This window comes from Agelaius phoeniceus, chromosome 1 (assembly GCF_051311805.1).
Source record: "Agelaius phoeniceus isolate bAgePho1 chromosome 1, bAgePho1.hap1, whole genome shotgun sequence".
NCBI classification, from domain to species: domain Eukaryota; kingdom Metazoa; phylum Chordata; class Aves; order Passeriformes; family Icteridae; genus Agelaius; species Agelaius phoeniceus.
The window spans coordinates 73,399,357-73,427,063 of record NC_135265.1 but is presented as its reverse complement, the minus strand read 5'-3'; the positions used below and the strand labels follow the sequence as shown (position 1 = coordinate 73,427,063).

Sequence of the window (27,707 nt, the reverse complement as noted above, 5' to 3'; positions counted from 1 at the left end):
ATAAAAGTTACAATAAAAAGATGTAGTGACTTTTCTTGATCAATACCAAGGAAAATATAAGCCTTCCCCTTTGAATTTTATTTTTGGAACCAATGAACAGAGATCTGTAAGTGCCTCTGTAACCAGGCTGTTGTTATTCAGATACAGAACCTGTGGTACAAGACGTTCAGTGAAAGAAGACAAGTATGAACTGCCTTTCTCTCAAAGGTATTATATGAGCTTTTTTATTTTCTGCAATATAAAACACAAAAATAAAAAAAAAAGAAAGGAAAGAAAAGGAAGGAAAAGGAAAGAAAAGAGAAAAGAAAAGAAAAGAAAAGAAAAGAAAAGAAAAGAAAAGAAAAGAAAAGAAAAGAAAAGAAAAGAAAAAGAAAAAAGAAAAAAGAAAAGAAAAGAAAAGAAAAGAAAAGAAAAGAAAAGAAAAGAAAAGAAAAGAAAAGAAAAGAAAAGAAAAGAAAAGAAAAGAAAAGAAAAGAAAAACAAAAAGTCTGTGTAATCCTGTTTAAACTCAGAATGTCTGGCACCCCACTCAGTTTTCTGTCTGTGCATTTCCTTTTTTTTTTTTTTTTTTTTTTTGTTAGAGAACAATGTGTAAACCAGAGCTAACCATTTATGAAAATGATGGGCAAAGACAACAATGGAAAGCAATACACTTATTTTCAATATCCCAAAAAAGATTTTTTACCCAAATCAACCAATATGGTAAATAAGATAAAGTACTAATAATTTTAATTGAGGATAATATTTGGAAATTCATATGCAAAAAATTAGGGATATTTTTCCAATTGCTTAAAAAATAAAGTTAAATGTAGCCTGGTTTATCCCAACCTTTAGTATCTCTTCTTCAACAAGCAGAGAAAGATCTTTAAACAAAAAAATCACATTTGTCTTAAAATCAGATTAACTTCCCAATTTATTTTGCTCAGCTCACTGAACAAATGCTAAATAATGACAGATTTTGGGCCAAGAAGATCTGGCTTAGGTCTGAGCTTTTCAATCCAGTGGAAACATGCTTAATATCCAGTCCCGTGTATTTCATAATTCCAATACAGTTACCTGTGTCTGTGTGAATTCTGTGAAAGTAGAAAAGTTCTGCTGTTTCATGACTGCAGACAGATATTTCCCTACCTCAGATTTCTGCCTCTCCTCATTGCTACTTCAGCACTTACCACAGACATTCAGAGCAGCCTTGGTTTCAGGCATACAACAAGAAATGAGTGATGCAGCTGGCAACACACCCCTGGTTTTTCAAGCTTTGATTGTACTCTAGGGAATATGAAACATAGGCTCTTCACAACCTTTTTGCTAGACAGTTGATTGTGCCAAAGGAGGATGGAGGAATCAGAGGACAGTATGAAATGGCCATATAATTAGAGAAGAAAAGAAGTCTTGAATAAATGTTTCTGTTTTACATTTGGTTTGGATTAGTTTGGGGAATTTTTTGTTGTTCTGAGAGTAATAATCTTCCTAGAAAAAAACAATCATAAAGGAAGGCAGCACAGTTAGGGATTAAGCAGATCAAAATGGGACCACGAGGTAGTAAGGAGCAAGGGTCCTTCAGTGTAATGCAGGAAGCAAGGTGTCTCACTATTCACTTTCAAAGGGTGTTGTTCAGTCATATGTTGTCTTGTCTCCTAATGACAGCTTTGTAAATCTCAGAAGTAATTTTGAAAAATTTTAATTGTTAAAGTAATTCAGGGTATTCCAGAATTGTAAAGTGAGTGATATCTAACACAGATCTGCAGTGTGTCATGATCACATTATAGGGACTAGAAATAGGGACCGAACGAAAAATTCGACTCTGCTTTTCTGGACACTGCTGAACATCCTTGAACTGAGAACAAGCCCAGGGAGAAGTGCATTGAATCTTCTAACACAATGCTGTAGATCAGATGTAAATACATTATCAGAAGGGATACTTAGATGATTCTCTCCACTTCAAAAAAACTGTTATTTTTGCAGGTGTCAACAAGAATTACACATAGGCAGTGTCTACCGTCCAGGCCTTTATCTACATCAACAAGTTTTGCCACCTTACACTTCCTACCCAATCACTACATGGTGCAAATCTGACTATTATGCTCATATTCTTGCTTGCTTGTTTCCAACAAAAAAAGTGTTTTCTGGATCCTGAGGTTTTAGGAGGTTTTAAATCCACAGTCCCTAACAGCTCTTCTCAGTATATCTGTAGTGTGGCACCTGTGCAGAATGAGCTTTCTTTAGGAAAGACCGTGTGGTAGCCTAGATCTCAGGAAGGCCAATACACTTGGCATCTCTATGTGTTGCAGTCTTTAGAGGGGTGCCTTGTCAGGCAGATGATAGCTGGACACAGAGAGAGTGATCATTAATAAGAGCATTTATTAGAGTCAACTGTCAAGCTGTTGGACTATGATATGCTTTAAAAAAATCACTAAGTGGTGTGCTATGGGGAAAAATATTTTTGTTTGTGCCTGAATGATAAACATTAGTCATATATGCAATATTGTTGGCAGTTCTCTGAGAGGAAAGCCTGGATAATATTTTAACACATAATACTACACACTGCATGCATTTTGTATCCTTAACATTTTTATTGCATGCAAAAAAGAAAAGACATTAAACTCAATCATTCCATGAAAAACAAATATAGAATTATGCCACACCTGTTAGTCAGAAATAGAAATATTTGAAAAATCTTTCATTAACATACTAAAAGACCTTAGAAAAGCAATGAAGGGATTTATCATGGTGCTAAAAAATGTGTGTTGATAAGTTAAAATTCTTAAAAATATTGAACGATACTTTCCTGGAATAAAAAAAAACCAAACAACAACAACAACAACAAAACAAAACAAAAACAACCAGTGTGAGGCATACAATCACAGAATAGTTTGAGTTGGAAGCAACATTTCAAAATTACGAGTTAGTCCAACTGCCCTGCAATGAGCAGCAACATCTGCATCTAGATCAGGTTTCTCTAACTTTGAATGTTCCCAGGGACTGGGAATGTACCTTCTCCTTGGGCTTTATCCCTATGCTTATGGAAGCTCTAACCCTCAAGGATTTGCCATGCTTCATTTTATTCTCCACACGTTCAGAATGACTTGTAAAAGACATGGGTTACATGGGTTGCATGGCTTACAGTCCTAGAACACCTGCACAGCAGCACAAAGAGTGAACACTGCTAGTGGTGCATTGGAAGTCTCAGCTTGTTGGGCCAATTTATGCATTATATGCATACTTTTGAAGGCTCATGGTGTTCTGGGGCACTGTCCCCACTCCTTCAGGGTCTGCTCCCTCTTCCACAGGTCTTCTGTTTTCTCTCCAGTGCTGGATCCTCTCTGTTCCTCATGGCTCACACAAAGTTTTCATTTGCACTTCCTGATCTGAGTCAGTCTTTGGATGCTGTGAAGGGTTTCTGACAAAGACACTGATCAAGAAAGGTAACATGACTGTTCAAGGGGACAAAATAATGATGAAATCCATCTACACTTCTATTTCCCCTCCATACATTGTCCCCTATAAAGATCCTTTAACTGATATGTAGAAGAACAAAGTATTTTTCTTCCTTTTATTTTAAGTGCAGAGATTTTCTCCTGTGTGGCTATTTTAGTTCCCAGCCACAGGGAATGGTGTTTAAGAGGAGTTTAAAGCTATAGTGAACAATTTAAGGAACTTAATACATATAATGTGGTTAAAGCTGCAATTTTTATTCCTGAGAGTGTTAAGACTTTTTATTGTCCCTCTACTACCTAATTGCACACAGAAAGGATCTCCATGGATTTCACTACATGTTGGCCCTGAAAAGTATCTTGGGAAAAAGATCTACATGCATTTTTATTTTAAAAAATGACAGCATCTACTAAAATGTCCAGGATGTCTGTCTATAGACCAACAGACACCCTGACATAAGACTTGGGTGTGTTTCTGCTGCTTAACAGCACACTCCAGAAAAGCAACCCTCTTTTCCTGCCCTTGCCTCTGTGCCAACTATGTTACTTTCAACTCTTTCTCAGCATGTTCATGAATGGTCTATCTGGGACCAATGCATATTTTAATATATTTATTTTTAGAAGAAGCACAAGATTGGTCATCAAAGCACAGATATTCAATTAGGCAAATATTAATTTGCTCTTGTGTTTTTGTTCTTAGTGGCGAGGCACAGCTTTGCTAGCAGGGATGCAGCTGGCTTATTACTGTTTGCAGTATCAACATTTAACAGAGACTCCAAAGTTTTCTGGAGCTGTATGCAAAGCATACCTCTAAATATTATATAAAATAATAAAGAGTAAATAGAAATAACATAAATAGGAGAGATTGGTAAATTATTCATTTGAGAGTCCTCAGAGTCCATCTGCCCTTGCAAAACCATGAAATATTGGTCTGCGACTGAACACAACCTATCTGGCAAGAAATTCTGGCATCATTCACCATCCATCATCAAATCCAGTGTCTTTCTTATGATCACTTTTTTGCAGTTTCTTTCAATTCTGTACACAATGGCTGGACCACTTCAGTTTTTCTTCCTTTCACTCCTTCTTTATATGCTGCTCTTCCTTGTTCAGAACATGGCACACAGATCAGAAGTCCAGGTGACTCTGAACTTCTGTGTCATACAAGTCTCTTTTGAAAGGTTGAGTCCTCAAAGCAGTTCCATATTTACTTTTCTCAGCCCTCAGCTTATAGAATGTTTGGCCTATTTCTTTACCTTTACTGTTTATGAATTATTTGCTTCTCAGCTTTACTATAATCTTAGTGTATTAATCATTTCTTACAGGGGCTACTGTGGCTGCAATTGCCTTATGATTAATCCTACCACCCAATAAAGTCTTTCTTGGGTTTGGCAGAAGCAGAAGGACAAGTTTGGTTTGTTTTTCTTAGTCAATGGCATGTGCACATAGGACATGATAATGTACAAGTAAACAAGGTATTGTTTCCATAACATAGAAGATGAAGGATATAGGAAAACTGAGAATAAAACTCAAGATCACTGTGACCTTTAGGCAGTCTGGGCAGAAGTAGACCCCGAGTAGTTACAAAAAGAGCAATTTTTGGGTTGTTGTTAGAGCAGCAGAAACCAACACAGACAGTGTTGCAACAATGCTTGATTTGTCCTTGTTGCATGTCATCCTTGTGCATGACAGAGGCAATTTATTTTATAACTGAAAGACTTGGTTGCACCTACCTGGGTTGCATTATGTGAAGTCACATTCAAGGCTACAACAACAAAAGTCAAGTCAAGTTCTGACAAAAATCTTGAGGCATAAAGGAGGGATACAACAGACATAGTCACAATACCTGCAATATGTGCCCTTAGAACTGTGATTCATGACATGACAAAGAGCAGCCTCCCAGACTGGGGGAGGTCTCACTCCCCATGAAGTCATTCTCAAAAATTGCATTGAAGATGAATTGGACCCTACAGGTAAGAGGCCTTTGTAAGTGTTAAAAATCAGAGGCGCCCCTTCAGCAGTCTCCCACTGTGTGCAGTTGTTTCCTTTCTTTTCTTAATGGTCCAGAAGTACTCCTGAATAGCATTCACTGAAAAGCACCAGGAGGGATTAAAAAAAAAAAAAAAAGTGAAACTACAGCAATTCTCCAAACCTTGTTTATTGAATGTCAAGCTGAGAGCAGTTATTGACCCAGGGGGATTACAGTTTATTCAGGGTGCCAAGTAATTACAGAAGTGACATTAGATCATCATTTACACTCACAGTATAGTCATGAATGACAATGTCATCTAAAACAAGGACAAATGAGAAAGAGCCCACAGCTGACAATATTCCCGAGAAGCATTGCACAAGGTGTAAGTAAATGAGGGTTGTCTGGTCTAGTAGCTGCTCGTTTCCATTGGAAATTACCACCTGCTGTTCTCAGTGGCAGTTAACACTAATATGAGAATCCCTGAGCCAAAGCAATAAACTAACAGCAAATGTTGTTTTCTGTTTTCTGTCTTTTCACTTAGGTAACAGATAGAGGAAATTACAGAAGAGACCTCTTAAGCAGAAAGCTTTGATACTCAGCAAATGTACTCTTTTATTGGTAAATTCTGTAATAGAGTTTTGCAAAACTTGCAGTACTTGCCTAAATTCATACGAGTTATTCATTTACAAGTCAGGTGGCAGTTGCCTTTGCGTGTTTTCCACCCAGTTCTTTCCAGATTAAATTCCAAAATATGCAAATTCATCTGCTAGAAATACGAGAACTTTTCAAATCAGAAATACTCTACTGGTCTCTGGCATCAGTATAATCTCATTGCCTTATACAGATCTGCAAGCCAAACTGAATATCCAACCCAGGAACATTCAGCAAAAAATATCTTTCTAAAATTGTTAATGTCACGATAACCAGTGGGGCTTTTGATGTAACATACCAGCTTTGCAACCAGGAAAGCTGAAGGAAATTCTTGGAGGTCATAAGGATGTAGTCTTCCACTTTGTGAGATGAGGGTATTTTGCAGAAATATTGCCAAGAACTCAACCCTAGCAGCTGAAAGACAAGTGAATATAGGAGAGAGGCCTATAGGAACACGCACAGTAACCCTCTCTCTGCAGCTTGGACAGAAAAAGCTCTATTTAGCAGCACAGCCAATTTTGCAAGGAAGAGAAAATAAAAAAGCACTCTGCCTGCTTTAAGATCAAAGGATATCAAGAAAAAATTTACACTGAGTTAATTTTTCAGCTTCCTTTTTTTTTTTTCTTTACCCAATCTAAAAAGAAAATCAAGTACAGCCACTTAGGAAAGGGTACCTCTAACTAAAACAGCACAAGTTTCATTTCCCTGCTCCTTTAAATTATCATTATGTCAAACCTTCTGAAGTAAAGGCCTTTTTTTTATAACTCCTATGGGAAACTGAAAATGCTCTTGTTCTGTATTTTTTCTATGGCAAGCTCTCCTTCTCTATCATGTAGGTTGTGTAGGATGGGTCAAAGGCAAAGGAAACTAAAAAATGGAAAAAATTAAGGAAGAATATAAGGAAAAAGTAAACTGGTCAGTAACTACCTTATTAGATGTATATTTATTATGTTCATATTAATTTCTTCAGGCACAGAAGCAATTAAATGCCTACCTGAAATTTTCAAGCTGCAAATCTCTCACAACCCCATTGATATGTGTATTCTGTGAACATACATGTGTCTGTACACAATCACACTCACATAATCACTAAACTTTTACACATTGCATGTTTTACTTGGTATATTCTTGTTAAGTTACTCCTGTTCCCAAAGAAAGAATTGTTGTTGACTATATAGACACTTGTTAGGCCACACCTGGAATACTGTGTCCAGTTTTGATGTCTCCAGTTCAAAAAAGGGAACTTGGAGTGAGTCCAGCACAAGACCAGTAAGAAGCTGAGATAATTCAAAACTTGGTATATAAAGAAATGTTGGAGAATTCACATTTGTAATGGGAAGGCTCAGGTGGACCTCAGTTTTCCAGTATCTGGAAGGAGTTTAAGAGAAGATGGAGATCCTCTCTTCATGAGGATGCATGACAACAGAAGACAATACATGCACAAGCTCCTTCAGGGTAAATTCAGTTTGTGTACAAGTTCTTCACAAAGACAAAAACTGAGATTTGGGATAGGTTGTCCAAACAAATCTCTCTGTTGCAAATATTCAACACTTAATTTGAAAATCCTAGTCTGAATAAGGCCTTGCTTTCACAAGAATGTTCTGGCAGATGACCCCCAGAGGTTCCTTTGAACCTAGATTTTTCCATGAGTTGCTATTCCTCAGGTTCCGTTATTACGAATGGATATGAAAATGTTCAGCATGTAGTCTTAAGCTAGCTGAACCTACCATCCAAAGGCTACAGTATTTTGGCTTGCTTCTGCATGTATCCTTGGTCTGAAACAGGAGCCAAGTGGTCAGTAGTGTAATAAACAGAAATGCAGCTAGCTGCAATGAATTTTTCCAGAAGCTAAGGAAAGGGACACAGCACTGGAAACACTAATGAAAACCGGCATGTGAAATAATCAAGTATCTGCTCCACAGTGATGGAAGAAAAGAAACTATAGTGCAGTTTCCTGGTGTTTTCATGCAGACAGTGTTTCCCTAAATCTCTTTATACCCTCAAGCAAAAGAGAAGAAATTAGAAGATATGCTTTTGCATTTAAAAACAAAGGGAGGAGGAGGGAAGTGGCAGAAAAAAGGATAAGGAACAAGGATTACAATGTGCGGTTGGAGCTGAAACCCTGCTTCTGTTTTCAAGCAGATGATCACACACCTGCCTTTCTTCTTAAACATAAATAAATTTTGGGATGGCAATAACTATCAATGTCTAAACCAGCATCAAGAGCATGAGGTCCTTGTCTGGTCAGTATAAATAACTCTACCCCTAGGAACCGTGCATTTAGTTTATTGTTTTCTGCTGTTGATGATATGCTTTGCATTAACAAAATGTTTAAGATTGTAAAATATTGCAAGAATATAATACGTGAATTATTTCCAATTATTTCATCTCATTTGTGCATCTAATCTCAGGGAATAATCATTGCTTAATATAAAATTTACCACGACACACTAGCAACAAGTAAAGCGTTGTAGTGGACATTGAAATGCCTGTTTCCTACAATTCAAGTATTCAAGGCATTTGTACTCTGAGACTTAGATTACAATAGTCATATTGTCCTAACACCTTGCCTAAATCTTTATATTTTCCCTGCAATGTAACTGTGAATTAGGTTAGAAAGAAAGACATCCTCATTGCAGCATAATTCTGAGACATTATAATTCACCTGCCTCACACAATGCATCAGTGAGAGTGATGTGTGTGCAAAGCTGCTGGAAAACTACAGGTTTACTTTAATGGATGTGGGATTTTACATCACCCTTGGCTACAGGAATTTAAGCACAAAAGAACATTTCCTTGTGTAGGAATTACAGTGTTAGTTAAACAATAACCCCTCAATGAAAATCATCTAAAGTCTCAAGTCTCAAATTCTCTTTTTCTTACAGTGCTAGGAAGGAAATCCATTACCTTCAGCAAAGCTGAGAAAGAATAAAATACTTCTCTTACAATATTTTTCTACTTTAGGAAAAATGCAATAAGATCACAGTTTATAAAGCCAACATTGTTTTCTGGCTGGAATAAGAGGAACAGGGTTATGCTCTGGAGCAGGCTGGTCTCTAAAATATTCATGTTTGTCTGTTTTCTGACAAACACCATGAGCACAAACAAATCAACATTCCTGCTAGGAACAGAGATAATCTTTGTAAATAGACTTCACATCTGAAAGATTAATGTTTTACTGTGGGAGTTATTTTATACAAATAGTCCTTTAGCAACAAAACTACATGAAATTTTGGGGGCTTTTTCTCTAAATTCAAAATTTCTAATAATCTTAAATCAAATGGACTTATATAGTTTAGCTATATAGAACTTAGTGAAGTAACTAATTCTATTTCTTATATCTGTTTCTCAGCTAAATTCCATGGTCAAAAACCTATATTTTTTCATTAATCTAATGGGAAGAGAAATGTTTAAACTATTATGTGCAGTGTTCATGGATTCTTATGAAGCCCAACAAAGATAAAGCATAAAGAAATTTCAGGGACATAAATTTTCATGCAACTCTAATGTATATCCCAAATTTCTAAATTTTGCCTTTCTATTGAAAAGATAATATTGCAAAGAAATTTAAATTCTATTGGCTCAGGTTCTGCTGCTGAGTGCCTGATCACAGCTTCTTTCTGCATCAGCCAGGAGAACTGCCTTGTTTTAAACTTCAGGAGTGCAAGAGATAAAGTGGCTGTTCTGTGCCATATTTTCATTTGAAAGGAACAAGTGCCAGCAGAATGGTTTCACAGGACAATATTTCCATGAACCACTTGTTTACTGTACATTTACAGGTTTATGTGACTATTCCTTTAGGTCATATGTATTGCACCTGATACATTTAACCTGGTATAGAGCAGGTATAAAATCAGACATGCATTTCCCAATAGTTTGGCATACAGGTAACACCTACTGCTGTATTTTGACAGGTAGATCAATTATTCAGTGTAAAAGGCAAGTTACCTTGTAGAAATCCTAATTTTGAAGGTGTTTGCACAGCTACATCGCACTAGAAAGTATTTGGGTTTTTTTGTCCTCAAAAGCCAAAGTTTTAGAGTGATTGTATGTTTTGTTTAGGTCTGAGAGGATGCTTGTTTTCTTTGTCTTCTGAGGGCTGAATGTCATCATACCTGCAGGTAAAATTGTGGCTTAAAAGTTCCATTTTGTTTGATTCTATGACAGTTCTGTTACTGGTTTAAATAAAACTCACTCATATACGCTGTCATAACTATAGAGTTACCCAAAGCTCTCAAAGACCCAAGGATTGCATGGGCTTTTTAAATTTCAATATATTATATTGTCAAGATTCATTGCACATTAAATGCATATATATTTTTTAAGGTCTCTTTCCATGCTATCTTTAACCACACAGGAATGGAAAAAGAAATAGTCAATCTTTTTGTTCTAAGAAATGGCATGTATTGCAAATGTCTTCTGAAATGTACAAATACAGACAAGTCAAAAACAGATGGATTCATTTCATTATTTTGTTTGAGACTTGCTCTCCAAAAACCAGTTTATTTTATAAAGCTCATCCAAAGAACTGATCAGATTTTATACTAATCTCTGTCTTCAGAAAGTGAATAGTGATATATCAAAGACACTAAATGGCACACTGTTTTCCTAAAATGTTTGCATTTGGCTCAGTAAGTCTATTAGGTGTCTGAAAAGGCTTCTGACATCTTCTTAGAAGTTTTTTCTTTTTTATTTTTTTTCCCTAGAAGCCTTTGCCTTAAAAGGATTGGAATTGTCAGGTCTGTTAGACTGGTAGAAATGTTCCAAAAATAAACTTACAAACGTAAAATATTATCAGAAGTAGGACTATTTTAGGGAGGATATTGCATAACTAAAATAAAACGCATTCCACTGCAGTCATATATGTGTCCAACATTCAGCCTCTGGCTAGGAACATGCTGCACACAGGACTTCAGATGCATCAGAAAGCTTTATTTATTTTTCTCCTGTCTACCTATATAATCAAGAAAGCCATGGGATCAGCAATCCCACAAGGATTACAGAGGATGAGGTCCTAAACTCTTGAGTTCTTTTCTCTATTTTTTTGTTTGTTTTTTTAAAGACTGACTGCTTTCCAGATTATTTTTAGTTTTTCTTGGAATGCAAAGATGAAAAGAAACCTTAAGGAAATTCTCATAAGAAATACAAATGGACAATTCCATCCATTTTATTCTTATGCTAAAAATAAAAAAGGAAAAAAGGCAAAATTGATATTCTTTTATATTGCTGGTTTTATTTTTTATTCTTTCTTATCCAAAATAATTTCCTTCTCTCTAGCCATATTTCTAATTGTTTTTTAAGATATATCATCGCTACCAAATATGTGCTTTGACATGTCCATATTCCCTCTTAATTATCTGCTTTCACTGTCTGCATATAACTAATTCTGATTTTTTGGACTTTTGTAAAAGGCCTTTTAAAAATGGCATTTTAGTGCTAATGAGTCAACAAAGAGAAAAAAAACCATTGTGTTCAAATAAGCTAATAGCTTTAGAAAAAAAAAACCTTATCAGATAAGTACTGACTACACACTAGGGAACAGATGAAATTACGGGTTTGACTTGTATTTTAGAGAAATTTTTCTAGATACATAAGGGAAAAATCTACTCACCTGGCTCTGATTCTGCAAGCAAGACAGGAGGAAAAAGCTGTTCCTGTTTTTTGCATGACACAGGTGGTTAAAATAATTTTTCATTTATAGTTCCATCCTATACATAAAAAGCCACAAAATGCAATAGGAAGCTTCATGAATACATCTTGGTTTTCTAGAGCATGGAGGAAGACTGCCAAACCCAGATTGTTCTTAAAAATACAAAATCAGTCCTTCTTTTTCTCAGTTCTGCACTCTTCCCTCATCTCCCTGCCCCCACAAAAAATCTATGAGATTTAAAAATAGTGCTGTTTTTCTTTTTAAAATTTGCATTGCTTACTGAACTCTCAGAGTTTATTTTTTTGCATTTTTCTCCACACCAGGAGCTCTGAAATCTTAGTGATATTTTCTAATTTTAAAATAGATGATCACTTAACTGCAGGAATTGCAATTGAGAGGGAGCCATGGGCACTGTCCCTGTCTCAGCCATAAAGTGGAGCAGGGCAAGACCTGTCCATGGAGGGAATCAAGGGGTTCCCCTCTCTTCTCACCCCATTTCTCAGTAGGTAGAGACCTCTGCTTTCCACTGATTAGTAGGGAATGGGCCTCAAACACTTTTCCATGTCTACTTCTGAACAACTTCAGATTCTGGGGAATACAAGACTTACACTGGAGTCAAAAGTTGAGGTGGGACCTAAGGCTCTGGGGACATAAAATTCTGAGCCTCTTCCAATCCCTGGTGTGCAGGCACTACCCAACCTCACTGCTTCCCTCTGCAAAGTGGGAAATAACCAGCAAATGTCCTTTTCTTTGTGGGTAAATTTTACCAGACCTTCTTCTTTTCTGTTCTCTATTAAGGGAATAACACATTCCTCAGGTATATCTTAATATATATATTTATCTTCTTTCCTAATCAGAGAAATTATTTCTGGATGAGTGCTGGATATGCTGGATGTTATTTTTTCCCAACATATCCCTCAAAAATAATAACAATATTAATATTAATAACAACAACAACAACATTAATAATAATAGTTTTTGTCATCATCATCATCATTACTAGTACTACTAGTGATACTACTACAACCATAATATGTACTTAATTTCCAAAGAACTTTCACAAACAATACTGCATCTAGACAGCTCTATAAAAATGTGTTTACTTTTGGGCTTAAAAGCAGCTGCTGAGCAGTAAATAGAAGAGAGCCTTGTAGAGGAAGAACAAATTTGGTATGAGAAAACTGGGATAAACTGCAGTTTCTACAAAGACAGTCATGACATTTGTCTATCTTACCAGAAAAGTTTCACCTTAAAAGCATTCTGGAAATTTAGTATTGCTCAGAAGGCTGTAAAGACCGGGTGGAATTTACAGGAATTTGGACATGAGGTGTTAGAAAGTCATACCATCTCAAAAAACCTATGCATTTTTGTCACTAAACAATGCCCTATGGACTTGGGCTGTTCTTGTGTGGCCCTTAAAATACTGACTTCAACTTGCACTGAAGTCAGTTTGTCATCAAAGAACTCTTCAGTTTAGAAGAAGTGAACTCTGTGAGGAGTTGGGTCTTTAACAAACCTAAAGTGGACTTAGAAAGACAACAGCTTACCTGACTCAGTCCGGGATTTCACTTGGTGTCAGACCTTATTTCTTCATTTCCTTGCTGAGCATCTTTCCACAAGCTCCTGAATAATGCAGGCAATACTGAAGGTTTGCTGGGGTAAACCAAGTGAAATAATCCCCATGGGAGGTTGTGGTGAATAGTTGCTTCAATTACCCCAACGGAAGTATGTCATGTCTTTGGCAGATTGAAGTGGAAAGGGTTGTCTGGCTTATCAGGGACAATGATCTGCACTCATAGACAACTCCTTCATTTATTTCCTTTCCTAGACCAAGTCTAGCTTTAAAGTAATTAAGGTTTCTTTGTAAAATCTATGGTAAAGTATACTACTACGAGACGTTTCCTGATTTTATGCCATTTTTCACTACTTTCATCTCCTTAGTTATGGTTTCCTTCAGAGTTCATGCTCATGTTCTGCTTATTGTTGAATGTTGGTTTAAAATTTTGTGGTTCATTTTTCCCTAATGATAGATGGAAAAAGGGAAAAAAATAATCTTTCTGAACATGTGATTGCATATATGATTTTTTTCTCAGTGTAGAAATTAAGATAACTAATTCCTCCTCAAACATTCAAAAAGTACTCCAAAAGTCTTTTTTTTCCTTCTGTTTCAAAATTAGATTGGCAATTTTCATATCTACATTTTTATTTACCAAACTGTCCCTTTTGAAAGAAACCTGTAAAAATGGAGCAAGGATCCACTGTAATCTTTTAAATCCAGATGTTTTTAGAGTATGTAAGATGTATACATACATGTACACTGCATGTATAGAAGTTTGTGTCTTTGTTTATCATATTATCTGCTGTGCTATAATCACTTTTCTGATTTAGGCTTGTTTATGGTTTTGGGTTTTTTGTTGTTATTGTTGTTTTTGGGTTTTGGTTTGTTTGTTTTGTTGGTTTTTTGTTATTGTCTGTTTTGGTCTTTTTTGTTTTGTTTTGGTTTGGTTTTTTTTTCTGAACACTCTGTAAAAATTGAAAGAAAACTAAAGTTCTCTGTTAGTTCAACTTCTGCAAAAGGAGATATATGCTCCAGAGAGAAGGATCCAGCTCTCAGGAGACTTTGTTTTTATATTGCTGAACATACAGAGCACAAAGAGAAGGATCTGTCCTCCCATATATCTTTTCTCTCCCTATGGGGAAAAGAGAAAGTTTCAAATCACCCATTTAGCAGCCTGCTCAGTCTTTTTTTAACTTAACTTTTAAGGGACTAGGAAACAAAGGAATTCAAGCTCATTCATTTGGAAAAGCTGATTAATACTTTCACTGATTTTGAAGTGAGGAATAATCCACTCAAAAGAAATGGGGTAAATTTGGAGATTCTTACTATCAAAAAAAGAACCAGGGGACATATGAATTCTCAGCAGCTACTGTAATCCCAGGCTATTAACAATGGGTGAAACTGAATTTGCTAGAATTTAGATTAGCTTAATGTGTTGCCATAAATAGTTATAAATTTGAATAAGCAACTGTGTTACAATTACTACACTAATTTTTCTTACTTAGTGGAGGACAGAGTCTTTGGTGTCAGTGGAGATGATCTCCCCGGGATCTACTTTACTAGACATCATTATTCTATTGAAAAAAGCTTATTTATTTGAGGACAGTTCCCAGCTCCTTTTTAATCTCCAACATATCCCCACTGTACATTGACCCCACTTTTCTTTTCATTGTTCTTTTCCTCTTTATATAGCTGAAGTAGCTTTTACTTGTTAAAACAACCTTTTCAAGATCTAACACTTCCCTGATGGAGTTGATGATCTCTCCTTTTACAGTCCTTATAGACTTCCTATTTATTCTGGCTCTCTTACAGAAGAACTAATTTGTAGAGTTAAGTCTAGAAGTCTTTCCTCAATATTTTTCTGCCTTACTTCCAGTAAAAATGGCAGATCTTTGAAGGTCAATACCAATAATTTTCATTATTCTTTATTTTTTTTTTCTTTTTGTTTTGACTTATCCAAATTAAAAGACTAATTTTCTACTACTTTGTGTTTCTTAGTTAAGTTAATCATCACAAAATCCAAATTCAGTTTTCCATAGCACCTTCCTTACTTTTCAGAAATCGCATTTGTATTAGTTTGTAACTAAGCATAATATCTTGCTGGTAACAGTGTAAAAGACTTAAAGATCACAATTTTCTCCAACACTGTTAAGATCACAGCAGGACTTCACTCTCTGTAGCAAACTGTGCAAAGGAGAACTGCTCATCTGCTACCACCTCCCCTCCCTGAATATGCCTCTGCAAACACCTGGAGATTTGGGCTGTGAGTTAAGCCACCTGAGAGGAATTTGAGATAAGAGAAAGGTGGTGCTTTTGTCCAGTTATCTCAGGTCTAAGGAGAGGTTAACAAAGCTGGGGGAGAAGAATGTGCCCACTAGGAAAGCCAATTCTGCAGCTGAAAATCAGCTCTGGCCAGGTCCAGCTTGGAGAGGCCACAGCCCACAGCCCATTCCTGAGCCCCTTTCCACCAGAGGACTGCATGGGACCCACAGGGTTGCAAAAGACAGTGGAAAACTCCCCCTGCCCAGGGGAAGTGATTGGGCCTTCCCCAGAACACCTGAGCATATATTAACCCATTGAACTCTCTGTTTTTCAGGACCCCCACCACTGAGAAGACCAGAAAAAAAGGACCAATGGGAAACCATCTGGACCCATGGGTAGTGATATCTTTCTACTTAATCTGTCTCTCATTCTTTTTCTCTCCTACCTGCCTCCCCACCCCTTTCCTATTTCTTTTTTGCCTCTCTTTACCTTACATTTACTATTAAATAAAATCTATAATATTGACTTGGCATATGGTCTTGTTTGCACCTTAATTCAGGTAGAGGCATCTCTCTAATGGTCCTAATAATTGGATCTTAACAAGCAGAGACAAAATCTGATGGTGAAATGTTTGGTTCTCATTTCCAGCATCTCTAAGCTAGAAGCATTCATTCTCAAATCCCTCTAAGGAAAGGCAGAATTTTCACTGAAGACACTGTAGCCACAGTATTTACTTCTAATGCCTTTACCCATATCCAAGTCTATCTAGAGGTAACAACTTTAGCTTTAGATTTTAGTCATATCTAAAGGTCTGTAGAGGGCAAGTGAATTTGTGGAATTATACTCCTTGCATATATCTTATTATGGCAACTATCTTTGGGTATTTATATTTACAGGAACATGAGATAAATAAAAATGATGGAATTTTGCAGTTAGTGATTTCTTTACTTCTATAAACCAATGATCTGAAAACTTTGATCTATACATGTAAGTACAAGTTGATCTGTGTTATATGTCAAAGTGACAAAATAATTAATATTCCTAATAATAATCTAATGTGTTTCTCTACTTGTCTATAAAGCACTGAAATGCTTAGGACTAAGACTAAAGCATTTAGTCTTTATAATGTTATCAAGTTGTTTCATTCTTTTGCAAGAAAATCAAGTTATCTCACCTTCATCTATCACACAAGACAATTGGAAAGCAAATGCAAATTTAAAACCTTGTAAAGGATAAAACCTAAATGATTACTTTATCTAAGAATTCCTTTAGCAGGAAAAACCAGTGAGCATGGAATTCTTGCAGCACACTATACGAATCCCAAATTCTTTTTCTGAGTGGGCAAGTTAAACTATATGAAACTGAATATTTGGTGCAGCCTTTGTCTCTTGGTTCTATTTATAGCATGGACACATTCATTTACCTCTTTAAGAAATCACAATTTTTAATTTTCAAGAAGAGTACTGATTCCAAGACTCCACAAGACCAATGGCCCAGGTGATCAGCAGCAACAGGATCTATCTAAGAGAAGCTTACTCTGCCTCTCATGGGACATGAGAATAAATTAAAATATTGGATTATTAAACAGTAAATTTATATTAATAACAAAATTCCTAATAAATACACATAAAAACTTATAAGAGAACACAGAACACATAAGAATATATACTCATATCTGAGACTCAATGTCTTGAGTGTCTTTTCATACATTTTGCCATGCAACATGACAAGTACTCATTTCGTTATATTGAATACCTTTTCCCAAAGCTATTTGCAGTGCTGTTGATAAGCTGTTCCATTTCAGAAGAAAAAGACTACTCTTAATACTTTCAATTTTCTCAGCTTGAAAAATATCCTTTCAATTTATCATTTGGACTATATATTTTAATGGCAATACCCCAGGGGGATCAAAATGGGCAAATATTTTTGATTTTACCTATATATTCCTCCTAAACTGTCACTTGCTTACACGAGTCAGCTTAATAGGCAAACCTTATTTGCCTACTTTGCTTTTGGTAAAATTATTTCTTCTGTTAAGTCATTGGTTGCCTTTGTGTTTATATCTGGGCCCTGAATGTTTAACACCTACCTTAGGGGCCTCCTTAGGAACTTGGCCCTTACAATAATCACTTCTGGAAAACAAACCAACAAAAAAGCGTGAAATACAGTTGTCTTTCTATTTTCTAAAATTATGTAATCATTGTATCTGTCTTTTTCTAGCATTACTACCCACAAAGGCATTTAAGTCTTCAAAGCTAAGGTTTTCTCATTTATGGTACTTTTATATAAAAAAATTTGTCATTCTTATGTTTCTACCCAATACTATTAATTCAGTATACTGTTTTTTAAATGTAAGTAATTTTTAAAATTTTACAAGTTAGTGTTATATGGTGATGAATTTACTTAGAAACATCTTTTCTCTATGTCATATTATACTGGGGAAAAAGATGCTGCTGGGCACATCTTTGTGTGTCTGAATCTGGCCTGCAGAACTGTGCAGATTTCTCTATTACATGATGGCCAAAACAGTGAGAGAAAATATTCCTCTGAAGCCAAATGGACAGGAAATATTGCTGCAGAAGAGCATGAACTGGAGCCAGTACTGAGTTGTTAATCCTCAGAGAGGCCTCTGAATAACAAATAGATACATAATTTTCTCTGACACTCACAAAGGAAAAAAACCTACACTTTGAACTTACAGTGTTGAAACTTGTACATTCAATAGTTGAGCTACACAATGCACTCAGTAAAATAAATAATAGATGAATAAGTGTTTGGATGGTTTGGCTAGCTGACTAACTCCTTGGTTAATGAATCCAGACCACTTAATATTTCCAAACAGAAGAGTTTGAAACTGAAATTAAAGAGAAATGGGTTGAAAGCCCAAGTTATCCCAGCAGCAACATGCCCACTGATATGTTTTTTCATCAGGTCACCACTTTTGCATGTTATTCTTAAGCACTTTAAAAAATCATGTTCATATACGGATGTGTCTGGATTAGGAGAGTTTTCTCATCTTTTGTTATGTGTCACTCTTTGGAAAGAAGAAGTACATATGTGATCTTTACCTTGACCAAAGAATTAAAATATCAGAAGCAATTACTTTGCCACTGTATTTTAAAAGGAGTACTTTTTTCCCCCTATGAATCATTTGACCCAGAGGTTAGATATTCGTTGTTGCCCTAATTAAATCTGTATTTTCCATTCATACTCAAATAATTTTTTGGTTGTCGTTCAAGCTGGCCCTACATTCTGCTTCAGTGACATGTACACATCAGGGACTGAGGTCTGTGGGCTAAAATTCATTCTCATACCAAAACCAGGAGAAATTAAAACTCTGTCTTTCAACCTGAAGGAGAGAAACATGCATTAGGTTTCACAGTGACACAAATATTTCAAACATGGTATATTATTTGACTAGATAAAATCTGTTGGCTTTTAAGTTCTCCTGCAAGCTCCAGAGAATGAAAGAATCTGTGGTGTCTTGACCTTGGCTGGCTGTCAGATGCACACCCAGCTGCTCTCTCACTCCCTTTCCTCAACAAGACAGGGGGAGAAAATAAGATGGAAAAGCTGGTGCATCAAGATAAAGATGGGGCGGTCACTTAGCAAGTTACTGCCATGGACAAAACAGATTCCATCTGGGGAAAATTAACTGATTGGCAAATAATTTATCGTTTGATGGTGAGAAACAAGAACAGACAAAAACTAAAACACAGACAAGAGCTAAAGCCTACTCTTCCCCAGGTTAGTGTCACTCCCTCATCTCTGGCTGCTTTACATTGCCTTTCCCAAGTAGCTCAGAGGGATGAGGAGTGAGGGCTGCAGCCAGTCTGATAACTTCTCTCTGCTGCTTCTTCCTCCACACACTTTTTTCCCACTTCAGTGTGAGACCTTCCCGTGGGCTGCAGTCCTTCATGGTCCAGCATGGCCTCTTCATGGGCTGCAGTTCCTTCAGGAATATCCATGTGCTGTGGAGCAGGCTGTGAAAATTAAAAACAAGCAAACAAACAAAACAAAACCAAAAAACTCCAAAACAAAAGAAAGAAATAAAAAAAGGAGAAAAACCAGAAAGCAAATGGCTCAGGTATGAAGAAAGAAGCAAAAAGTATTTTAATTTAAAATGAGTAAAGAGCATTAAGTGATGGATTTGCTTGTTTCACTCTGTTTTGTATTTAAAAAAATCACTTAAGTAGTCTCCAAAGTTATTTCTCTAACAGCTCACTACAAATTAGCAAGTATAATTTTAATTCTTTTACCTATAATCTTCTATTAACTGGCTATGTGGTAATTTTTCTAGTAAATATTCACGTTTTTCTTCTCCCTTGCACAATGTACTCCATACTTTTTTTAGTATAAATATGTTATGATGGTTTAAACTCTTTTTTATAATTTCTCAATAATATAGGGTAACTAGAATATAATGTTGCATAGAGTGACCAAAAATATATAAAGGCAAAACTGGAAACTTCAAATTCTGTTGACTACAACAGCAATCTCTCCATTTATGTCATTAATACAAAATATTGCGTTACTTCATCATTGTTTCAAGTCTATTTAGAAAGATCAGAGTAATTTCTAAATACCACCAGACTGATATCTAGAAAGAATATATATTATTAAATTTATCTTAAAATGAAAAGTCTAGAAAAGGCTCCAGGTGTCAAAAGCACCTCTCTTCAATGGCAGATATATAAAAATTTTGCTTGCAACTTGTGTTTGACTTCATATACTTGAGCTATCAGGGAAAATCAAACAAATCTCTTTGCTTTTTTGCTTTTCTCCGTTAGTTTTTTTAAATTGTCAGATACACTTTATGAATGTCCATGCATTGAACACAAAAGGAAAATTTAGCATGTGCACTTAAAAGGAATTTAGGCATGGATTTGCTGGGAGATTAACTGCCCAAGCCTATCAAAATCACTGCTCATGAGCAAGTAGTAAGGAATAGCTAGAAAACACTGCTAAGATTGGACTTCAGCTGCACACAAGCTCTGAGAATTCAACTTTGAAAAATCTGACATGTCAAAATCTCATTTAACTTTTTCCTTAAGTATGTATTTTCCACATAAGACTAGGGGGAAAGTCTAGACACCACATTGGGAGATTCTCTCCTCCCAACACCATTTCAGCATCTTTCCCATTTAAAGTCAAGTGCATGCACAGTCTTTGAAACAGAGACCAAAACCTCAAATTCTGGTTTTTAGCAGTGGGCTATGAAGCATTAAACCATTTTGTGTTAGGAGAACCTATTTTCCCCAGCAATTGCTGCCTCCTGGGAGTCATTATGCAAAAATGGAGGGTAGGAAAAAATGTTTCTTTGAGCGAACCTGGATACCAAAGTATGTACTAAATGGAGTGAGCCACAATACTCAAAGTGAAGCTTGCTTACTTACCTCCTCATCAGCTGAATGCTTAGCAGCTCATTTCTGGGATTCCTTTATTTATAAAGGAAAAAAAGAGAAACACTGCATTCAAATGCAGAGATAATGTCTCAGACTTAAACTACAACTGCAATTCCAAAGTGAAGTTGAGAATCTTGGTGCAGATAGTTCTTAGCGCTCTGAATAAGTTTTGAGCCTTTCCTTCTAACACATAATCCAATGTATACACAATCCAGAGTACACAAAAAATCACTGTAGAGTAACATAATGTCATACAAACAGGTAGTAAAAATATAGATCTTGCAGTAAAATCTGGAATATCTGACTCACGAGCCTCACTCCTGCCAGAAAGAATTTGTCATGCATATTCTTTTGAAGGAATAGACTACTTTCTTCTAATAGAAAGCTATGAATCATTTGCTGTTAAGAAAAGCAATGTAAGATGATAGTAAAAGAGAAGAAACAGATCTTTGTGTTTATAGAATCAATCATAAAACAGCATAGGTTGGAAAGGACTTTGATAGATCACCTAGTCCAACATTCAGTGGGAAAGGAAGCCTAGATAAAATTATCTAAAACCCTGTTAAAATTGCATCTTGGAAACTTCCCTGTAATGGGGACTTCCATGACCAGTGGTTCCAGAGAATGACTGCTTTCACTGTAAAAAGTTCCTTTCTTATGTCCAGATAAGGCCTTTCCCAGTACTGCTCTTACCCACTTCCATTTGTCTTATTTTTATGGTTCCTTGTGAAGGGAAGCCTCTGTCATCTTTGTAGTCATCCTGAAACTAGTGGAATATTGTGATGACCTCCCCACTGAGTCCTCTCTCCTCAGGCAGAAAAGACTTAACTCCTTCAGTCTTTCCTCTTAAGGTAGGTTCTCCAGCCTTTGTGGCCTTCCTTTGGACCCTGTCCAGTCTATCTGCATCTTTTTTCACTTGTGGGGACCTAAAATAGACACAGTAGTCCAGGTGCAGCCTCACAACTGCTGTGTAGAACTAGTTTACATAGTATACATCATCATAAGCGTATTTCTAGCCCTTTGAGTTCCTGTGTTGACATGACCTTGAAGTTGCACCATCCTTGTTCACTCCGATGAGGAATTTTGTGCTTTTGTTTTGTTTTGTGTTCTTTCACTGTAATAATTAGATTTTGGATCCAACTGGGATTATCACATTGTACCTCTGTACTTTAAAGGTGCAATATTGGAAAATTACCAGACCATAAGAAAAGATGAGACTTACAAGAAGTTCTATTTGCAATTATATTAACTTTGGTGATGCACTGGAAATTAAGAAACTTTTCTTGATGCAGAAATGTGTGTCTTGGATTACTTAAGACACTGAGCTTTTTTCACTGTGAGAAGCTCAGCCACCCAAGCACTTTGCTGCATTTTAGCAATTCTGCTTGTTTTTTTCCATAGTTAGATTGTCTTCTGAAATACCCACAGAGCAGCCATAATGCCACTGCCAAGTTAATCCAAGTTAGTCTCCAGCCATCACCATCAGCAACTGAATTGCTGTAGAGTATACATTTTTTGTCCCCTACTAAAATTGAATACACCTGGCTTTATTTCACAGTTACCTACTACTACATTCTCTAGTGAACAACTCTGTGTTTGTCTATCTGCACAAAGATGCGCATGAACACACACACACAAGTTAATTTCTCTTTTTCAGACATCTGCCATAATGATCTCAGATCCCCAGCAGCTTCTGAAGTTTGTTTCAGTTTAGGTAGTGTTCAGTATATTGAAGACACAAACACAGTCTGAACTTTATGTGCCTCTGGAGTCTGCAAAAGTCAGCTGCAGCTTTCTCAAGATGTGCAGTACTTCCTGCTATGGGGCCCGATTCCCTCCCTAGAGCTGCACATGAATAACAACTCAACCTCTGTAAACAATTGTTTCTTCCATAGAAAAAGGAAAAAATAGCATCAGCCTTAGGGATGCAGTGGTCTTGAGCTGAAAGATACTCCTGCAGAAAATGCAAACCAACAATAGAGACCACGACAATGCCTTCAAATTTCTCTACTCCCTGCACCTTCATACTTTCATATCTCATTGTGATTATATAGAACTCTTCATATTTTTGAAAGCTGTATGCTTGCTGCAGAGACCTCCTATCATGCATTTCTAAGATCAAGAAAACAGGATAGTGGTTTTGAGGGTACATTGTTGTAAGAGTCTTTGTACTTTTCTGTAGAATATCCAATTGATCTGCACACTGCAAAGTTATCCTGGCTGATGAGTGAAGTGTTGAGGAGTTAGCCCTAATTCATCTCTCTTGACTTACACAGATAACCCGGGCCCAGAACTTTACCTTCCTCACTCCTGTCTTGACAGAATTCTCTGATGTGCTTGAATGAGGGCCTTGGCCTGCCTTTGCTCTCTCTGTAGTCAAAAGGAAGTGTAACTTCAATTTTCTGAATCTTTCAGTATTATTGAGTTGGAAAAGAGGAGATTAAGGTACCTAAATTTTATTTTATTTTCCTCAGGTAAGTGCTTTAAGTAAAGAGGATTAAATGAAATCTTTGGAGCAAAGCAGTGATGGAGATCCTAACTGTTCAGTGTTCAGTGCCAGCTAATAGAATGTAGAATAAAATGCTCTGGGAGCTTTCTTCAGACTTCTCATGCTCTTAACAATGTCCTTCCTAAGGCAAGCTCAGTTGCCAAGATTGAGCAAGAGGTTGGCCCAGCCCTTATGAGAAGCCATACCTCTGTTATGCAGTCCTTGCCAGTTCTGCACCCTCAAAAGTCGTTCTGGGTGTCTTCTTAAATCCTATGGGCAAACCTAATTGTTGTTTTGGACATTGAGGGTAGCTGGGATGTATTCAGGAGGGATGTCATTACACAAATAATGTAGCTTGAATCTTTACTTCTGGGCAATTTTCCAGATACTAAACTATTTGAGTTGAAAGTTCTGCTACAACTAGGACGGTGAAATGGTGGGTAGTGAAAAAGGGAGGTACCTAAATGTACTCTGAAATGTAACCATTGCCAGCAGACAGCATGGAGGCAGAAGGTCATCATGCAGATGTAGCTTCATTTGAGCATACCTCATCCTTATGATTTTTGTAAAATTATGAAAACTGTCTAATCTTCACATGTAAAATTTCTTTAACTGTAATATTTTTTTTTCTTAAAATAATTTATATCAGTTTCTGGACATTAATTGAATTTGAGTCAACAGTGTTATGTTTACATGGGAATCACAGAATCATAGTAAATAAAGTCCCAAGGGGTCATCTAATACATCTTATTGCCCAAAGGTAAGATCAGCTATGACTAAACTATTCTTGACAGACTTTTGTCTCACCAGTTTTTGAAAACTTCCAGTGGCAGAAGTTTGCCCGTTTTCCCTTGGTGTACATTAGTGCTCTGCTATGCCTGTAGCTGAAAAGGTATCTCCCAATTGCCAACCCAAATATTTCTTGCTGTCATTTAAACCCATTGCTTCCTGTTCTATCTGCAAGGAATAAATAGAAAGCTTATTCCATTCAAAAATATTTGGGTTCTCAAAATTATAATTTCATTCTGCCTGAATATTATCCAGATTTATAAGCAGCATACCTGTTAATATCTTCAGCTATGATGCCTTCCACTTCTTCTCCACACATTATCAGCCACCTTTTTTCAGAAAACTTTATCAGATTGGCCTGATATAATTTCTTCTTGACAAGTCTGTGCTGGCTGTTACTTCCCAACTTATTCTTTAGAGTGTTAAAACCAGATTTTGGTTTGGTTGGTTGGTTTGTTGTTAGTAGTTTGATAAATATAATGATTTTTATGACTATCTATATGTATACATAATCTATATTTATCTATACCTTTATGTTCCTAGGAACTCTCAAAGTCTGATCCATAATTTCCTGGTTTGTGCTTCCTCCTACCTCCCAGTATTCTGCTTTTTCCAAGTGTCCTGAAAATGTTCTCATAGATAACCACAATACTGTTTGAGCATGTTTCAAATCCTCCTTAGGGGTTCTAGACTAAATTTCTTTTTGTTCAATTTAGTTTCAACAAAACTTTTACAAGGAGTCTCTAAGCAGTTCTGCATTGAACTGAGTTCTTATCCCACTGTGAATGAGGCTAGTTCAGCTACCTGATCACAGCTAATGTCTTTCTAGTGAAACTTAGAAACAAAACCTCTCATATTTCAGATCTTCCATCACTCTTACTTTCATTCCTCAATAATGTTAACTCTCTTGAAAAGCAAGTAATCTCCTCCCTCTAACGAGGTGTTAACTATCTCAGCTAGGAATGAACATTTTCCTCATTGTGCATAAAAATCTGCGATGATTTTTAAGACATATGACTTTAATAAGCTGATACTGAAAATCTGAGCTGCCTCTTTATGCTTGCTGACTGCCAAATGTTCCAAATGTCCCCAGACAATATACCCAGCTTTCTTCTGACAGCTTGTATAATATATGAAATATTAGCCATAGAAAGCACCACGTGACATCAAAAGTTATTTTACACTATGAAAATTAACCAAATTAAAACTCAAGTTTAAAAAGGTTATTTGAACACTGTATTCATTTTAATATTCCTATGAGCAGCCACCTGTATTTTCTGATGTGCCTGAAGCTCTGAAAGGCTCCCTGTTCTGTTGCAGTGGAATACAATGCAAAGTAATCAGCTGGTGTTTTAGTCAACTCACATACTCAGTGAGGACAGTGCCTGAGAACCTGATGGATCATGGGAATCAATCTGACTAGAGGACCAGAGTTGCCTTCCTTCTCCAAGATGAATAATGAACTCAAACCTCTGCTGACACAAAGCCTGGGAAACAAAGCAGCAAACTCTCTGCAAGAATGAGGGAAACATGGCCTTTATTCTGACCAAAACATGAAGTTCACCTTTCTTAACTGTACCTTTTTATTCTTTCCCAAATTGCTGTCTGGTCTCCATTGGACCCAGAGCCAGAGAAAATAGGCATAGTGATTATTCCTGAAGACCATTTTCAAATAGTAATTTTACCTTTCTTTTTGTTTCTTCCTGGTCTCACCAGAAAGATATATTATATAAATGCAATATTATTTATTCTGTCTAGTTCTTGAAAGGGGCTTAAGTCAGAGCACAGAAGGAGAAAATTTTCAGTCATTTTTGGTTTATCCATGCTGCTTTGTTTGCCCAAGCCTTGTCATAAAAGATGTCTTTAATTCTTTCTTAAAAAATGCAAGCAGGCTTGTAGAGCCTGATTTAAAATGAAATTTTCAACCAAAGTTCAGAAGGATGAAGTCCCATTTAGGAGGGGAATTTCATCAGAGCAGTGTTCTCAGATATTAATTTTATGGCTTATTGAAAAACACTTCTTTGAAATCTGACAGTGTTTATACAAAATTGCTTTCCCCAATGGATGGGTCATATCTTAAATATTTAACTTCTGTCTACTTTGTATTAATTTAGGATAAACATAGTGTGTGGTACAAGTCTTGATTTGATTTTATTTTTTTGTGTTCAAAGACCTGAAGAATTCTCTAAAGATTTATTTTCTGGGAGGAAAGACCTGCTTTTCATCATCTACTTACTCAGGCCCCATAAAAAAGTTCAACGCATGACAGAATCTCAACTCCTAATCTTTGTTGGCAAGGTAGCATCCAAATAACATAAACCATGGTTCTTTGATGTTTTTCAATGAAAAGTTAAGTGGTCTATATTAATTACACATAAACTAGCATGTCAAAACTCCAATGATACTGAAAACTTGCTGCAGCAAAAAAAGATTTCAGAGAGAGAGAGGGAGATTCAAAATTCACTGCCAGGGTTCATCACTCCAGAGTAGATTGCAGTGATCCTGTGGATATACTGTCTCAGTATATAGAAAAGGCAAGATTTTTAAGATTATTTTTCCAAAAAGTAATTAAATACAGTGAGTTTGAAATTTGCTGACAAGTGCTGAAGTTTGATAGCTTCCATTCTTTTGGTGCACTTTAAAAAGCTGGCCCTGAAAAGACTTAAATAACAGCTATTTCAGTCCTATCTATGCTCAGCCAGTCAATCAAATTTCAATTGGTAGCCAAACGGTGAAGCAAGAACTGGATATTGTGTGGTATCAGCAAAATCAAGATGGAATTGATGGTATTATAAAGAGATGGAGAAATAGAGACCTTGGACTTGGGGAATAAAAGCAAATGAATGAGAAAGTAGATGTGGACTTAGACACTGTGGAATCAGAAAGGGTATAGAAAGGCACAGAATCAGTCATGTAATGAAAGGAAGACCTGAAGGAGTGAGAAACATAAAATATAGAAAATAATAGCTGTTAAAAAAAACAAAGAGGGAGCAACAGAGAAAGTTTTGGTACAATCTGAGAAAAAAGGGTGTAGTAGAGCCATGTAAACTGTAGTAATTCTGGTAAATATGGAGACATTATAGTCACCTGGCACACACTCTTTGAGGCAAATTAACAGTTAAATTCTTAGAAGGTATCTGTTAATACTGTATTTCCTCAAGATATTTCCAGTTTTAAGAAGCAATCAAACATTTTTGTTCATTAAGTCCATTATCCATCATGAAAGTATCTGTAAAGTTCATGGAAAATGTAATTGCAAATGTATACAGTTCTAGATTCATACGAAAAGCAGAATTGTAATTCAATTTATGAGTTATCAGGTTCAAAAGTCATCCACAAAAGGTCCTGAAGACTGAGGAAATGAAGACTTTTTAAACAACTGGTAGTATGAAACTGGCATGGGGAGTAAGGTCATGCTGATGGCTCATGATGCATGTCTCTTCCAGCACATAGTTATATAACAGTTTATACACTAGTAGCCAAATTCAAACCAACAAGAAT

General features: G+C 36.3%; 2 long non-coding RNA genes across 2 annotated transcripts in view; one reads left to right on the top strand and one right to left on the bottom strand.

The window, feature by feature from the left end:
* LOC143694601 (uncharacterized) overlaps nucleotides 1-12,069 on the bottom strand; it is a 67,099-nt gene extending 55,030 nt beyond the window's left edge. The window contains exon 1 of the long non-coding RNA XR_013183169.1: nucleotides 11,666-12,069. This is a non-coding gene — a long non-coding RNA (uncharacterized LOC143694601). The remainder of the gene's footprint in view (nucleotides 1-11,665) is intronic.
* Nucleotides 1-16,050, top strand: part of LOC143694594 (uncharacterized) — a 197,492-nt gene extending 181,442 nt beyond the window's left edge. Inside the window, exon 12 of the long non-coding RNA XR_013183166.1 lies at nucleotides 15,859-16,050. This is a non-coding gene — a long non-coding RNA (uncharacterized LOC143694594). The remainder of the gene's footprint in view (nucleotides 1-15,858) is intronic.
* Nucleotides 16,051-27,707: the final 11,657 nt, after the last annotated feature.